At 57.8% G+C, this 15,162-nt stretch overlaps 1 non-coding gene across 1 annotated transcript; it reads left to right on the forward strand.

Moving 5' to 3' along the window:
* Window positions 1–13,669: 13,669 nt before the first annotated feature.
* Window positions 13,670–13,752, forward strand: LOC115916906. The gene has a single exon (XR_004061646.1). It is a non-coding gene; the product is annotated as a small nucleolar RNA SNORD45 (small nucleolar RNA).
* The last annotated feature ends 1,410 nt before the right edge of the window (window positions 13,753–15,162 follow it).

The raw sequence follows: 15,162 nt of genomic DNA on the forward strand, positions 1-15,162 counted from the left end.
TGCTGCCTTGGCTCGGCCCTGTGCACTTCTGAGCTCCTGCCAGCTGGGCACCTCTGTGCCTGCTCTGTGCCTTTCAGCTCCTGGACTGCCTGGACTTGAGCGAATGCGGTGAAAAAGTCCTGGAGATCTTGACAAGGCACCTGCAGAGCCAGTCCAGGGAGATGCGTCGCGTGGCGCTGCGAGGCCTCATGGTGTTCACTTCGATGGTGAGAAGGAGGCAGCAGCTGAAGCTGTGCTGGCAGCGTGGGGCTGGGGCAAGCAGCCCCTTGGGCTTAGCTGGGCTTTGGCAGCTGTGGCAGCTGCTCCCAGCTCTCCAGGCTCGCTGCTCAGCTGCCTGAGTGCTTCGGGACAGGCCTTCGGCCTCTGAGCCCTGCAGCACAGCAGCAGCAGCAGCAGCAGCAGCAGCAGCAGCAGCATGGGGTTGCCCAGCCTTGTTTTGCACACAGGATCCAAGCATGTACAGCCTGACTGAAAGCCTTGGCAAACTACTGTGGGATAGGGATGAAGACATCGTTGAGATGACCCTCGTTGTGCTCAGCCTCCTGCTGCTGCAGAAAGACCTGGCAATAGCCAGCCCCATCGCCCTGCAGCTGGCCGAGGCGCTCTGGCACCTCTTTGACAATGTGAGGCTCTGTGCCCCCAGCCACGGGCACTTGGGTGGCGCCTTGGGGCTGGGCACAGGGGGGCTTGGAGCAGCTGATGTGGAGGCCTTTTGCTTCCTTTCCAACAGGACAACAGCCTTGTGCAGCTGCTCTCCATTCGCCTCTTGCAAGACGTGATCACGCTGGTAGTGGCAAAGGGAGAAAAGCCCCTGAAGAAGCATGTGAGGCAGAGCCTGCTGCCACTCCTCTTCCACTGCCACGATGAGAACGGGCGTGTGGCACAGGTGAGGCCTCCTGGGTGTCCCCGTGGGAGGGGGCTCGGCTGTCTCCCCACGCCCTGGGCCCTGACGGGCTCCAGCCTCCTCCTGGCCTTGGCCCAGAGATGCGGCTCCTGTGCCCTGGGCTGCGCTGCCATCTCTGGGTCTCTGCTGCTCTGCAGGCCTCTCGGGAAACGCTGCTTTCTGCAGTAAGCTTCCTGAAGAGGAAGGATCTCAAGCAGCTGCTGAAGACGGATCAGATGTGGACATTTGCCGAGTGCTTGGTAAGGACAGGCTGGAATCCCCAGCCCGATGCCTGGACAAGCCGCCTGCCCACGGCGCCCGGTCTGCGGGGCTGGCAGCTGTGGCCCCTGCCCAGTGCCGCAGGCAGGGGCACCAGCCTGCGCCCCACGCGCCGCTCCCTTCCCTGGCCCGTGCGGGCTCTTCTCCAGGCTCCTGTGGCCCCAAGCGCGGTGCCGACGGAGCCCCGAGCAAGCCGGGCTCTGCTGCGGGGCGGCACCGCGGCTCGCCGGGCCCTCCGCCCCGTCCCGAGCCCGGCGCCTGCGGCTGCTGGCCGGGCCTCAGGGCTCTGTGGGCGGGGCGAGCAGTGCCGGCCCAGGGGCAGGGCCCGCATCAACCCTTTCCCTCCGCGCCCTGCCGCTCTCTGCAGCTGGCAGAGGACAGGAGCCGAGCGGCCGAGCACCTGCGCCTGGCCCTGCCGTACCTGCGGAGCGCACAGGAGCCCCTGCGAGAGGCGGCCGTCAGGATCATCGGTGAGCCCCGAGCCCGGCTCCCGCCCCGCCCCGCCCCGCCCCGCCGCAGCTCGGCCCCAGCCCCGCCTGCTGTGCCGGCAGCAGGATCCGGGCGCGGGCATGCGCAGTCCCCGCTGGCCTGGGCATTGCTGCCGCCGCCCTCTGGCAGCCGTGCCCTCGGGCGGCAGCGTGCGCCAGGGGCCGGGCTGAGCCCTGCCGGGCCAGCAGGGGCGTGTGGCCGCAGGGCTGGCAGCGGCCGTGTGCGGCAGCCGTGGCTCTGAAGGCAGGACGCGCTCTGTGTTCCCCAGGGATGGCCGGGCGCTACCTGACAGGGCAGCAGCCGCACTTCCGCATCATCTGCAGGGGTGAGTGAGGCCCGCGGGCTCTCGGCGGGCGCTGCCGCTGGCACCTGCGTTCCCTGGCCCGCCCGCCGGCGCCTCCGCTCCCTGCGCGCCCCAAGGGCAGCGTGGCCACAGCACAGACCCCTTGCAGGGGCCTGCGCGACATTCGTGGCCAGCAGCTGCCAGCTCGTCCCTCTTGTCTCCTGCTTCCTGCAGGCCGTGGCAGGAGCTGCGTGGCATGGACGAGGCTGGAGGCTCTCCCCAGCTGCCCGCAGATCCAGCCTCTGACTGTGGCTCTGTTTCTCTCTGTGCAGCCCTTCAGGACATGACGGATGACACCAGCCCAGCCATCTCATGCCTGGCGCTTCAAGCTCTGTACATCCTTTTAGCTGTACAGAGCGTTCCCTCCTCCCGACTCCAGAGGATGCGAGACCAACTCCGCCGCCTCTGGAAGTCGCGGCCTTTCCTGTGTGCCCGCGGCTGAGTGTCCTGCCGTGGCGCTGTGGAGAACTGATCCGGGAGGCTGCGTCTGCTGCGGCCACCTGAGCCTGCGGGGAACGCCTCTCCTCTGCCAGCGCTTCCTTTCCCTTCACCCACTAGGAGAACAATAAATTGCTGTTGTTGCATAGCCGGCTGTCCAGGAGCTTTCTCTTGGTGCAGAGTGTCTTCAGGCCAATGGGGAAGAGGGGAAAAATGCTGCTTGGTCTCAGCCAGTTGCCCAAGCGTGCTGTGTGGAAGGGAAAGTGGCCAAACGCCCCTTGGCCTTTGGTGCTTCCTGCAGGAATGTTTTTGTTCCTGCATCAAGTCTTCTGGAGCTGGGGGAACAAGTGTGTTCCGTGTCCGTGGAAGAGCAGAAAGTGGCAGGATGTGTCTGCTTCCAGCGCTTGTCTTGGCTCTTCCTTCGCAGTGCTGGCAGCATCATCAGAGACGCACCACAGCTTCTCTGATGCCAGAGTCATGCCAATCTTCTGCACTTGCCCGGCTTCCTGCCAGCTTCACCAGGGAAAACGGCTGCTCGTGCCAGTCCATTCCCTTGCCCAGAAGGCACCCGTGTCCGTTCCCCGCTCGCCCCACGAGCCCCACGTTCCAGCCCCGCGCGCCCCGGGGACAGCCCCTGCGTCTGTCCAAACACGGGAACTTTGCAGCCTTGAGCCCAGATGCAGAGCCCTGACTCCTGCACACTGGCACAGCAATCCCCTCGCTTGCTGCTGTGCATTGTCCTTGCTGAGGGGCAAACACTGTCGGGACACCTTCCCTTGGGGTAGGATTCCTACCTGACCCCAGCACTGCACTTACATCTCCAGTGTTGCCTTCCAGTAAAAACAGGGGAAGGAAAACTCTGTGTGCCTCATGGTATTTTAGAGTGTCTAAAACTCACTAAGTCGCCCATCTTAGAGGTGAGGTGCATCTGGAATTACTGGGATGGAGAAGTAGTGCAACATGGGAAAGGGGAGCATAGAAATAAATAGAAGAAAACATCTTGGATTGTTTCTTTCATTTTCATTTCCCTTCTGGAAAGCTGTTTCAGTTTTCCAGGAATCTTCTCTTGTCTGCTCTTCTCAAGAACCTCTCCTGGAGAGCAAGGTCGAGCTTCTGTCACAAGATTTGCCACCAGCTGCAGCTTCTCTTGGCTTTCCACACTGCACAGTGTGTGCAGCCCGACTTTTGCAGCAAAGCAGGACAAATGTATGGAGAACTTTACATGTCCTTTCTTTTCCTGGTGGGCTGGGGAGTTGTGCCACTGGTGAGGTTTTCATTGTGACTGTTTGTGCTGGCTTAGGGCAAATTTTGGGAGAAAACCTCCAAAAGGGGTCCGTCTAGAAAGCAAGTTCAAGCGGCCCCTCCCCCTACTAGCTCAGGAAAAGACTTCCCTCGAGAAAAGTGGAAAAACCCCAGTTTATTTAACAAGTAAAGTATTCATGAGCATGAAAAATGAATAATATTAAATGAAACCTCTGACAGTGCTGAAGAGATGGCAAATTCAGAAAGTCCTTTCTGTGGGTTGTAGTTGGCTCACTCGGTCTCTTCTAAGTCCCTCTGGCGCTGGAATGCAGCGTCCCAGAGCTCGGTGGGCCACAGGTGTGAGCTGCCGGTGTTTTTCTGGGTTTTCAGTCCAGAGCAGGTTTAAACAGTTCCAAGAAAAAGGAAAGTCACAGTCCGAGGAACTTCTCTGCCTAAGCTAGCTAAAACCAAATTGCCAGACCTGGGCTGTGAAGGCATCGGGAAATTCCCAAATCTGGGCACTGGCGGTGCCAGCAAACACCAGATCTGGATGGTGCTGGAGCCAGAACCTGCAAATTTCCAAAATTTGGCTTTCTGTGCCAGCAAATCACTGGACTTGGGCTGTGCCAGCACCAGCAAGTTTTCAGATCTGGGCGCTGGCGCTGCCAGCAAACACCAGATCTGGGTGGTGTCGTTGCCAGTGACAGAAATCTGCCGGATTTGGGCTCTGCTGGCACCGGGAAATTTCCAAATCTGGGCACTGGCGCTGCAAACACAAGATGTGGGCGGTGCCAGACCCAGGAGCAGAAAGTTGCCGGGTTTTGGATTTCTGTGCCAGTAAATTGCTGCACTTGGGCTGTGTCAGAACAGGGAAATTTCCAGATCTGGGCACTGGCGGTGCCAGCAAACACCAGTGAAACCTTCTGGTCCTCGTCCGGACCCTTGACCAGTGGTTTCCCTGAGAACCGGCTCTGGCCACTTTACAGACAGAGACTGCTTTCATCTGGTGCTCTGGAAACAGAACTTTAATGAAGGCAAACACAACAAACAGGACGGCGTGCACAGTACAGAGAGCGAAGCAGAAAAAAGCCTGGGTCCAGGGTCTAGCAGGGGTATTTATACATTTATTTATGGGGAGGGGTGTCTTGGTTTGGAAAGACAGGTGTCTGCTAAGGAAGACAGGTGCCTCTCCTGAACTGGAAACTGTAAATCCCCACCCTCCGCATTGTAATAAATTTGAAATTAAGGGGGGCTTTCAGGCAAAGATATGGAAGCAGGAATAACAGTTCTTTTATTCGGGAAAAAAAATAAACAATGCAATAAATCAAAACAGCACTGACAGAGTCAGAATACAACCTGACACCCTGAGGTCAGGGTGTTGGTAGTTGTCCAATTGGAATTGTGGCTGCAGTCCTCCTGGAGCAGCAGGTGTGGTTCTGTTGGAGCAGTGATCCTGTAGAAAAGGGTGTAGTCTTCCTCTGAAGATCCAGGGGAAGAGGCAGCTGTTCCTCTGGGAATCCAGTGGAAATGCTGCTCTGGTGCCCCAAGATCTCAGATTATATCCAGTTGGGAATGCTTGGCTCCTCCCTCTGGGCAGAGCATCTCACAGTGGGATGCTGTAATTCTTCTCAGCCATGCAGTGACATTCAATGCCCCATTAACAGCAGGCGTCTCCCCAGAGGGAGGATTGGTTGTGGCAGAGATAAGGAAAACTGCCCACTTAACAGAAGACAACTGCCATAGCTCTAACAGATGGTAAATGGAATACTACAGAGACTGAGGGAGAGGGGGATGGGGGGAGAAAGAGAGGCAGAGAGAGGAGCCCTTGGAGTCAGAGATCAATCCTCTTGGAGGTGATGATCAATGCTCAATTTATTGCAAATCTGAGGGTACATTTGTATGGTCATGCAGGGTTCAGCGACGTGAGAACACATTTGATTGGTTACAAAGCACTATGTATGAGACAAAGAGCTCACATATCTTTGGTCACATAGCAGAGCTTGGCAAAAGTGTCAGCAGAACATCTTGCCCCATATCCTCTCTTCACATCCTCAGAACATCCTGCTTCACATCCCTTTTCCCTAGGTACATCTTGCCAAACTTCTTTTATCACTTCAACTGAGTGAGGGCTTTGGCAGAAGCAACTTGTGGTGTAAAAAGTGAGGCTAAGATGACAGACGGCCATGCCCACAATCCAACAATGTCTTTACATTCAGGACCCAATTGATCTACACTGCGTCTAATGCGTTTGAATTGGTGACTTATGTTGAGCATTTGATGGATAGTAGGGGCAAATAATGCTAGCTTACCAAAGTAGCAGGGTCCTCCTTGTGCTTTTGCAGGTATGGCAGGCCAAGCTCAATCTCCACAAATGAGGAATACTCCTGGAGGCAACATTTTTGCTTTCTCTGCTGTCTTACCATGTAAGAGCCGAAATGAGGGATGCGGGACTCCAGGCAGCTCTCCAAAATTCAGTTTATTCTATCCAAGAGGTTACAGCAGTGCAGGGTTGTGGGTGACAGAGCTGTGCCTACAGCTCTTCCTGTTTGAGGGGGGGTTTATCCTTTGCTCTAAGTCATAAAAACCCCTTTTAACTAACACGCCCTTTGCCTCCTTGGTTATCCAGTAAGACTGGCTCAGCAATTCTTTTCTTCTATATCAAATCTTGCTTCCATCTCTATTCCTTCATCAGACTCTACATTGAAAAATCTTTCTGCTAAGCATACATATCTGTGACACTTTCTTGTCAAACCTTCATCCTTCCCAACACCAGGTTCTCATGATCCTTACTCTTGCTATCGTCAAGACACACAAACAGACACACACACACACACAGACACAGACAGTGTTCATTTTGTTCCATTTTGCATTGACCGACTCTGGATTCTGATTGCTGCTTTTCCTGGCTGTGCCTTAAGCATGGTGTAAGCAGTGGAGTGAAGCTTGGCAAGGAACCTTGTCCTGCTGTGGCTCTGCTATGAAATTTTCTTTGCCCACAGCTTTGCCGTCATCCTTGCAGTGATGTCCAAGTGCCTGTGCCATGCCAGGTCTGGCAGCGTGGAGAGCCCTGGGCTGTGAGCACCGAGGCCCTGGCAGTGCCTGTGACACCAGGGCTTCTCAGCAGCCTGCAGCCTCCTGAGATGTGCACCTGGGCTCTGCTGGGACCTCCTGTGAGCTCAGGGTTCTTTTGGAACACGGAGAGCTGTGGCATGTCCCCCTGGAGTTCCTGTGACAGCACGTGGTCTCCTGAGCCTTTGGCAGCCTGGAGATGGCTGGAATGTGCCCAGGGAGCCAGTGTGAGTGTGTGTGACACCCCAGCTCTTTCAGAGGATGGAGAGTGCACGTGTGTCCCCATGCAGGCCCTGTGAGCGCGTGTGAGCTGCCGGCTCCTCAGCAGCCTGGGGACACGTGGGATGTCGCCCGTGAGAGCCTGTTCTAGGCTGGGATCTGCGTGGGCTTTGGCAAACGGGAGACTCCTGGCATGTCCCCCCTGAGCTGCTGGGGCTCTGTGTGGCCCAAGTGTTCTTGGAGAGCACAGAGAGCCCTGGGATGTCCCCGTGGGAGCGCAGGGAGTGGCTGTGACACAGCGGTGCCTTGTGAGCTGGCAGTGGCCTGGCACGTCAGCTGGGAAGGGCTGTGAGTGCCTGTGAGCACACGTGTCTGTCTCATGGCCAGAGAGCTGTGGGAGGTGCCCGTGGCAGGCCTGGGAGTGCAGGGGAGCTCAGGGCTCTGGAGAAGCCTGTGGGCACGTGGGACACCAGGCTGGAAGGCCTGGCAGTGCCTTTGCCCTGCCTGCTCTTCAGCAGTCTGGAGAGCCCTGGCAGGTTGGAGCAGGATGCTTTGGGCTGGCTGCTCTGCCTTGGAATGTGAGCCAGGCACTTGGACAGTGTCCAATTTGCCAGTGTCTCCAGGTGGCTTTGCAAGGGCCAGCCTGTGTGGTTTTGCTGTTGGATTCTGCTGAAACCCCTTGTGGCCACCGGCCCTGACTGAAGGTGCCGCTGCTGGTCACAGATGGGGCAGATGAGCTGCTCCAGTGAGCTGGAGGCCCCTGCGTGCCAGTCAGTCCCTTTGGGCTGTAAAAGTGCAGTCCCCTGTCCTGGGGGAAGTTCTTCTGAGCTGTTCCTGCCTGGAGTGTGTGGAGCTTCCTCCCTGGGAAGGGGATGCCCAGCAAGGCTCCTCCTGGAGGCGCAGAGAAAGAGAGCTGCCCACCAGTGTTGCTGTGGGGAGTTCCATCGAGCTCTACTTCCTAATTGTATTTTTGTCTTGCTGGAGCAGGACTGCTTTCTGTAACTCTGCTGACTCATGGGGGGCAGTGGGCTGGAGACAAAGAGACCACTCACCCCGATGTTCATGTGGCAAACAGAGAGCGTTTATTCTCCAGCCCTGCCTTATAAAGGGCATTTGAAAACCCCACTCTGGATACTTTCATTGGTCCAATCTCTGCACCCCTTCAGGTTCTGGGCAGTGAAATGGCTGCAGCCCAGGAGAGATGGGATTGGGCAGGGCCCAGTCAATTGGGCAAGGTCAGTGAGCCCAGGGCTGGTTAATTCACACAGTACAAGCCAGCCTGCACTGTGACACATGGCAGCACTTCTGCTCTGCCCCACACACACTGCAGCAGGAGTTCTCCTGCAGAAATGCTTGGGGGCCTTTGGGTTTATTTCCAGGTTCTGCAGCAGAGCTTCCCCACCGCAGGGAAATTCTCCATTCCTCATGTCCCAGCCCCAGTGCTGCAGACAGAACCAGGGGGTGACACGTGGGCTGTGCCACCAGTGCCTTTCCCTGGAGCAGGAAAATTCCAGCTCTTCCCTGCTGAGACAGTGGTTGAGAGGAGAGGGAAAGCTCCTCCTTCCTGACCTGCTGGAGCACGTGCAGGGACAGTTTCTGCACAGTTCAGACACAGCCCCGGAGGAAGCAGGGACATTCCCTTGGGACCCCAAAGCTGGGGGCCAATCCAACTGCACTGGGAGCCCCTGTGTGAGTCCAGTTCGTTCTACCTGGGCTGTTGGCACGTGGTCAGTGGCTGTCCAATGCCATCCCCGGGCTGGCACTGATCTCCAAGGCAGCCTGGAGCTGTCCTCAGCCAAAGTTCCCCAATTTGGACCCTGCAGACACTTCCTCCATTCTTCTCCAAGGTGACCTCAGCACACCAATGATGTCACAGCACTTGTACACCTGGTCAAGAATCCCCCATGAGCACACTCTGGTCTCTCCTCCAAGGGCACAAAGCAGCAAAACCCCCGAGGAAAATCTTCCCCCTTGGGCCCTGCGCCTCCTTGGGTGAGTTCCAGAGCAAACAGTCAAGGCAGTGGCCTGAAATGTTTTCCCAGCTGGGCCATAACACTTCTCTGATGGATCCACATTGTCCCTGGGGAAAGAGATGTGCAGAACCCTTCACTAATGCCCTGGAATGTCAAACAGGAATCACAGCCTTGGACAGCTCTCAGGAACCACTTCACTGTGGATTTTCCTTCCTGGAAGCCCAAGATGTCTGAATGTTCTCCTGGTGCCTCAGGCCTGGGTAAACAGGGCTTGTCAGAGAGGCTGGCAGGGCACCAACACCCCTCCTCCTCACAGGGCCCCTCTGTTACCCCAATTAGCTCCGAGTGGCTGCCTGGGGACAGGTGCCCACTTCCCCGTGTCCCTGGGATGGGCACATCCTGCTCAGGGCCAGTGCTGGCCTGGGCCCAGAGCCTGGGCCATGACCCAGGGGCTCTGGGAGGGCTCAGGGGCTGCAGGTGTGACAGGATGAGGGGCAGGGCAGGGCATATTCCCCTCTGGACAGTGCTGTGGGCATGGAGCTTGGATGGGTTTGGCATCTGCAGGGAAAGGGATATCGGGTTGTGTGGATGTGGGAATTGTCCCTCCTGAGCCATTCCCCAGCCCTCAGCCTTGTCTGCAGGTGATCAGCATTGCCCAGAGCTCCCCAGGGTCTGCAGTGACTGAGATGCCAATCAGCCCCCTGATCACAGGTCCCTTGTTCCCCTTGTTCTCCCACACGTTGGGTTTGGGGCCGGGCTCAGCTCTGGGGTGTCCCCCAGGGAAAGCTCTGGGAGGGGAGGGGCAGCAGGAGATGGGGGATCTGGCCCTGGGGGCTGTTGGAGGATGGATTGTGTTGGACTGGGCGTTGTCCCCACAGGGTCCCCAGGTGCCTTGGGCTCCCTGCCTGCCCCCCTTGGCCCCCCAGGTGCCCGGGCCCTGCCAGGGGCAGCTGCCCCGTGCAGGAAGCTGGAGGGATGCCGGGCAAGGGGGCTGGATCCGTGCCACAGCTGGGCTGGGATGGACTCTGTGCCAGGGCTGGGCTGGTGGCCAGGGCTGGGGGCTGTGCCAAGCCGGGCTTTGGCCTGGGGGCTGGCAGGGAGGGTGCAGGGAGGAGTCCCGGCAGGGATAAAGGTGCTCCTCACCTGCTGCAGCCTCAGGCAGCGCTGCCCAGAGCCAGAGGAAGATGAAGGTGGCTGTGCTCAGCGTGGCCCTGCTCTTCTCCATCCTGCTGTGCCCCCAGCCCAGAGCCAGGTGAGGCTGCAGGGCCCCGGGCTGGGCTCAGCCCTGGGGGCTCCCCAAAAATCCCCTCCTTGTGGAGCTCCCCAAAAATTCCCATCCTATCCATCCCATGGATCCCATCCCATGGATCCTATCCCATCCCATCCTTTTGGGGCTCCTCATCCCGTCCCATGGATCCCATCCCATTGATTCCATTGATCCCATCCCATCCCATTGATCCCATCCCATCCCATCCCATTGATCCCATTGATCTCATGGGTCCCATTCCCATCCCATGGTTTGGGGGCTCCTCAAAAATCCCATCCCATCCATCCCATGGATCCCATCCCATCCCATCCTTTTGGGGCTCCCCGTCCCATCCCATTGATCCCACCCCACTGATCCTATTGAACCCATTATACCCCATCCCATCCTATCCTTTGAGGCTCCCCAAAATCCCATCCTTTTAGGGCTCCCCAAAATCCCATCCCATCCTTTTGGAGCTCCCTAAAAATCCCCTCCTTGTGGGGCTCCACAGAAATCCCATCCTGTTGGGGCTCCCCAAAAATCCCATCCCATCCCATCCTTTTGGGGCTCCTCATCCCATCCCATTGATCCCATTGATCCCACTTATCCCATCCTTTTGGGGCTCCCCATTGATCCCCTCCCCTGCCCAACCTTTGCTGTCCCTGCCCAGGCCGCCATGGAGGGCAGCGGAGAGATCTGTGCTGGGGTGAGACTGGGGAAACTGGGGGCACTGGGATGGACTGGGATGGACTGGGATGGACTGGGGGAACTGGTGGAACTGGGGGGACTGGGATGGACTGGGGGGATACTGGGATGGAACTGGGAGATACTGGGATAGACTAGGATGGACTGGGGAACTGGGGGATACTGGGGGGACTGGGGGATACTGGGGGATACTGGGATGGACTGGGATGGACTTGGATAGACTGGGGGAACTGGTGGAACTGGGGGAACTGGGGGGCACTGGGATGGACTGGGATAGACTGGGATGGACTGGGGGAACTGGGGGGGGCACTGGGGGCACTGGGGGTGCTGGGAGCTCTGGGGGGGCACCGGGGGCACTGGGGGGCACTGGGGGGCACTGGGGGGGCACTGGGGGCACTGGGGGGCACTGGGCACGCCCCAGTGACCCCAGGGACGTCTCCTGCTCTCCCCACAGCAAATTGGTGGCATTGGGAACGGCAAGGTGGGTGCCTGAGTGCTACCCCAAATCCCAAATGCCCAAATCCCCCAATCCCCAAATCCCCAATCGCCCAACCCCCAAATCCCCAAATCCCCCAATTCCCAATTCCCATCCCCCAGTTCCCCCAATTCCCCCCCAATTCCCCCCAGTTCACCCTCAGTTCCCCCAGTCAATCCCAGTCCCCCCCAGTTCCCCAGTTCCCCCAGTCCATCCCAGTCCATCCCAGTCCCCCAGTATCCCCCAGTTCCCCCAGTCCCATCCTTTGCTCTGCCCCTGCAGATCAGGATCGTGGGAGGCATCGGGGGCTGCATCCCGGTAAGTGCTGGAACTGGGGATACTGGGGGGCTGGGGGGGCACGGGGGGGAACTGGGGGTACTGGGGGTACTGGGGGGTCAGTTGGGCCCCCCCGCCCGGCTGCGCTGGTGACCCTGCGGTGACCCCAGTGCCCTCTGCCCCTCTCTCTGCAGAAACCAAAGTTCAGAGTGCAGGGGGCTGAGGTGGGTACCAGTATGAACCAGTATAGACCAGTATAGACCAGTGTGCATCCCAGTGCCCCCAGTGCCCCCCAGTTCCCCCAGTTTGCCCCAGTACCCCCCAGTTCCCCCTGTTTGCCCTAGTCCCCTCCAGTTTGCCCCAGTACCCCCCAGTATCCCCAGTACCTCCCAGTACCCCCAGTTTAGTCTCTCCCCCTCTCCCCCGGCAGTGATGCTCGGCTGCCCCTCGGGGGGCCCCGGGGAGAAATCCTGGGTGGGCTTCAGCCCCACCTGAGATCCTGGGGGCTCTGGGAGGTTTGAGGGGTTGGGTTGGGATGTTTTGGTGGGAGGCTCTGGGGGGTTTGGGATGTTCCTGGGGGGCGTTGGGATGTTCCTGGGGGTTTTGGGATGTTCCTGGGGGCTTCTGGGAGGCTCTGGGGGGATTTGGGGTGTTCCTGGGGGGCTCTGGGGTGGGTGGGGTGTTCTGGGGGGTTTGGGATGTTCTGGGGGGTTTGGGGGTTTGGGATGTTCCTGGGGGGTTGAGATGTTTCTGGGGAGGTTTGGGGGATTTGGGGTGTTCCTGGGGGGGGTTGGGGTGTTCCTGGGGGGGTTTGGGGTGTTTCTGGGGGATTCTGGGGGGTCTCAGGAGCCAAGTCCTGCCCCAGGACTGTCGGGGGTCCAAATCCCTCCTGCTGCCCCAGGGCCCTGCAGAGGGAGGGGGGGACAAGGGATGTCCCTGGGGTCACCCTGGGGTCACACTCTCTCCTGTCCCGTTCAGGCCGTCAGGATTTGATCATCCCTGGAGAGCCGCCCTGGGAGCCTGGGAATGGCCCTGGAACGATCGATAATCGATAATCAATAATCATTAATTAATAATCAATAAATCCTTCAGCAAAGCAACTCTGTGTGTTCATGGGTGCTGTTCTCATATTGATGGGTGTGTCCCGAGTGAGGCGGGAAGAATTTCGTTTCTTCTGATAAGAGAGCAATAAATTCTTTTTCTCTGAAAGATTTAGGTGTCCTGTGGCTGCTATCTCGCTGCAAGTCCTCTCTTTAAAAAAAAAGTATCTCACATAGTATAGTTTCTATTTTCACATTTTGTTACAACCTAAAACTAGATTTAACACACCACTTAAGAAAACTAATACAGCATCACTTTCTAACATAACACATAAAGTATGCGTTTGAATATCTGCCAAAAGCCGATCAGAAAACGCGCATCATTCAAAACGCCCATTGCGGTGGGTGGAAGGCGCTGATTGGGGCCGGGGCAGGCGGAGGCGGCTGCGGGCGGGTCCCTTTGCCAGCCCGGCCCTGCCCGTTCTGGCCGCGTGTCCCTGGCAGCGGAGCGGGCGGCGGCAGCGGGTGCGCGGCGGGCCGGTGGTCGGGCGGGCGGCGGGGCTGGTGCAGGGCCGGGCCGATCCGCGGTGCCCGAGCGGGGCTGGCGGGGCGGGCGGGCCGGGCCGATCCGCGGTGCCCGGCGAGGCGCTGGCCCGGGCGGCCGCGGTGCCCCGAAGGGTGGCGGCTGGGGCCCACGGGCTCTGGCCGGGCGGCAGGGCGGCCCGGGGCGCGGGAGGGCGCTGAGGCGAGCGGCGGCGGCGCTGAGGGCGACGGCGGCGCCGGGCCGAGCGGGGCCGCGGGAAGGGCGGGCCGGGGCGGGCTCTGCCGGGAGGTTTGCTGCCAACAGCGGGCCCGGCCCGCGGGCCGGGTGCTGCGGCCCGGCCCGCCGGGCCAGGGCTGCGCGCGGGGCGCTGCAGCGCGCGCCCTGGGCGCTGGGAATGGCGGCTCCGGGCTGGGAGGGCCCCAGCAGGAGGAGGAGGAGGCGCCGGCCGAGCCCGGGATGAGCCCTGGCATGTATTATCTGAGCGGAGCTGATGTCTCTCACGCTTTAGCTCTAGAATTACTCTGAGGCCCGGCCAGCCCCCGATCCCTCCGGCAGTGCAGCTTTCATTGGAGAGGATTTATTTTACACTATAACGTTTCTGATGGCTTCTTATTTCTGCGTTTATTTATTTTTGCGCTTTCACTGCTGCCCACGTAGCGGGAGAGGGCTCTGAGGCAGGGGAATTTTCCAGAGTAGAAATCCATTTGGATTGAGGTGAAATGTGCATCTTTGAGTTCAGTCTGTAGCTTGCTGTTTAGTCTGACTGCCTTCAGCTTCTTCCTCTGAATCATTCACGGCTGAATGAGGCGGGAAGAAGTTCGTTTGTTCTGATAGAGGGGCAAGACATTCTGTTTCTCTGAAAGATTTAGGATTCCTGTGGCTGCTGTCTCAGTGCAAGTCCTTTCTTTAAAAAAAAGTATTGTACACAGCAAAGTTTCTATTTTACCCCTTTGTTACAACCTAAAACTATATTTAACACACTATTTAAGACAATTAATGCAGCATAACTTTATAACATCACACATATAATATTCATTTGAATATTTGCCAAAAGCCAATTCTAAAATACGCACTTTTCACAAAAGTTTTTCCCCAGGGTTTGGTCACAGCTGTGCTGAGGAACAGGGAACAGCCAAATGAGGGAGACCCGTGGAAAAGCCTTGGTGCCCAGAGGGGATCCTGAGCACCGGCCTGGAGAGCTGCAGGTGAGAGAAAGAGATGAAAATTCAACATCTCCCAAAGCCCTTGGGCATGGATAGCTGCAGGTGAGAGAAAGAGATAAAAATTCAACATCTCCCAGAGCGCTTGGGCATGGACACACCGGGCACGGGCTGTTCACCCCTTTTCCCACTGCTGGCATCCAGTGCTCAGGCCAGGCTGGGACCCAGCTTGAGGCGGGGCTCTGAGGCAGAGGGGGAATTTTCCAGAGTAGAAATCCATTTGGATTGAGGTGCAGTGTGCTTCTTTGAGTTCAGTCTGTAGCTTGTTGTTTAGTCTGACTGCCTGTTCTCACAAAAGCCTGTGCTCTAAGAAACTGCTTCAGCCAAGGACAGAGATAAGGGGGTCCCTTGAACTCTGAAACTGAGAGAGAGGCTGCTGTGGAAAGCAGGGTCAAAATAAGCCCAGAAGGGGACACAGGTTGACAGAGGATTGACCCTTACAAACAACAGCCTGTTGCATATTTATACACCTCATACATGATGCATAAATTCCATTCAAACACAGGATTCTGTCTGGTCGGTGTCAGCTTCTTCCTCTGAATCCCAATGGCTGAGTGAGGCGGGAAGAAGTTTGTTTCTCCTGATAATGGGGCAATAAATTCTGTTTCTCTGAAAGATTTAGGTGTCCTGTGGCTGCTATCCCAGTGCAAGTCCTTTCTTTAAAAAAAGTATTATACATAGCAGAGTTTCTATTTTACCGATTTTCTTGTAACCTAAAACT

Source organism: Camarhynchus parvulus, unplaced genomic scaffold (genome assembly GCF_901933205.1).
Source record: "Camarhynchus parvulus unplaced genomic scaffold, STF_HiC, whole genome shotgun sequence".
In the NCBI taxonomy this organism is placed as follows: domain Eukaryota; kingdom Metazoa; phylum Chordata; class Aves; order Passeriformes; family Thraupidae; genus Camarhynchus; species Camarhynchus parvulus.